Raw genomic sequence first — 1,721 nt, 5'->3', positions numbered from 1 at the left:
TAACATTTACATATTAGAAAAGGGATGCCGTAATCTAACATGCAAATAAATTGAAGGTAAGTGAATGACGATTCACTAATTCTACATCACAAAACCTAAACTATTAGTCCTAAGTGTTTTTGAGAATTCCTAGGTTCGGATGAGATTCATTGAAACTATTCAATGGCATGTTTAAATCTCGATATGCCCCTCTCGTTTGTGACTGGGATGCCGAGGATCACAAAGCGGGTGTGAATTACCATGCAAATTCACATGGTGCCTTCATTGTAACGATCACCTATTCGATGTGTCGGTAAACCACACACGCTCCATCGAACTATGATAAACAATGAATCACCCTTTTCCACCTTCGCTTAGAACCAATTAGTGTGCCGGTAAACCACACACGCTCCACCAACATCTTAGCAAGGTGCAAAGTGTAATTTCATGGGATTGCATCAATTCAGTTTTCCTAAAGTAACTAGGATTGGGAAATTTAAAAAATATATGTAGTTACTTTATATTTCTTATTATACTTTTAATGAGAGGATGCGGTTGCCCTATCCTACCCGTTCGGCTAACGACCCTCCACCAATCAAGCAAGCGGTGGGTGTGAGTGTACACCCATTAAGCGCCATTTTATAGGCCGCAACCTTATACCCACCTTATAGATTGGCTTCGTGAATGAGGCCTACTAACGGTAAGACTAGCATTTAGTTATACATATATATTATTCTAGTAATATCATATTAGTATAGGGTTGTATTTTAAAACTTTTAAAATCTAGGGTTTGAAATTTAAGTTGTCTAAATTAAAGCTTTTAATCACAAATATAAATTTCAAAACTTGAGGGCAAGTTTTAAACATTTAAAACATGGAGGATCAAATAACAAATAATTCCAATTAACAATTAATATCCTAATTATCTATATTTGATTTATTCAAGATTTCTTTTAAGATAATTACCAAAATAATCAAAATAATTAATTAATTATCATATAAGGAAATTAAATATTTTATTATATGATAAATATCTTTGATTAGATCAAGATTGCAGTTATATTTATCAGAAAAACAAATTAACATTGATCTAATTAGTTTATGGAAAGTTTAGATAAGATAATTACAAAGAAATCTCGAATCTAGCCATTCCTGACGCCTGGACTCGCCGAGTGCACAAGGGGACTCGCCGAGTCAGGCCTACTCGCCGAGTCCACCTTGGAACTCGCTGAGTCAGTGACTCAGAAACCTAAAAAAATCGAATTTTGCAGGTTTGTTTCAGTTAATCAACCAACAATTTAAAGAAAACCAACCTGGCTCTGATACCACTGATGGGTTTTAGCCATAAGAACTTTCCTATGTGCGCATGCAAAACCCTAATGCTCGGATCTAGGCTTTCTAATTAAACATGCTTTGAATCTAAGACTTCTAATAACTATTTAGGCTAAATAACAACATTGAAACAGATCTAGAATCATACCTTTGAGTTCCTTGTTGATCTTGAGGTCTTGGAGCTTTTAGAGTCACAAATGTCACTCCTCTAATGGCTTACAAACACCAATAGCAAGAAGAATGATTTAGGAGAGAGGAGAGGGGAGGAATTTCGACCAGAGGTTCCTTACTTTAGGTCAGATGTAGAATTCCATCAGCCATAGGGTCTATTTATACTTGTAGACTCCTTAAGGGTTACAACCTAAACCCTAATTGGATAATCTTCTCTTAAGGCTATCCAAATCCATTCC

This window comes from Lactuca sativa, chromosome 2, assembly GCF_002870075.4.
Source record: "Lactuca sativa cultivar Salinas chromosome 2, Lsat_Salinas_v11, whole genome shotgun sequence".
Classification (NCBI taxonomy): domain Eukaryota; kingdom Viridiplantae; phylum Streptophyta; class Magnoliopsida; order Asterales; family Asteraceae; genus Lactuca; species Lactuca sativa.
The sequence above is the reverse complement of the archived record's forward strand: the minus strand, read 5'-3'. Positions refer to the sequence as shown.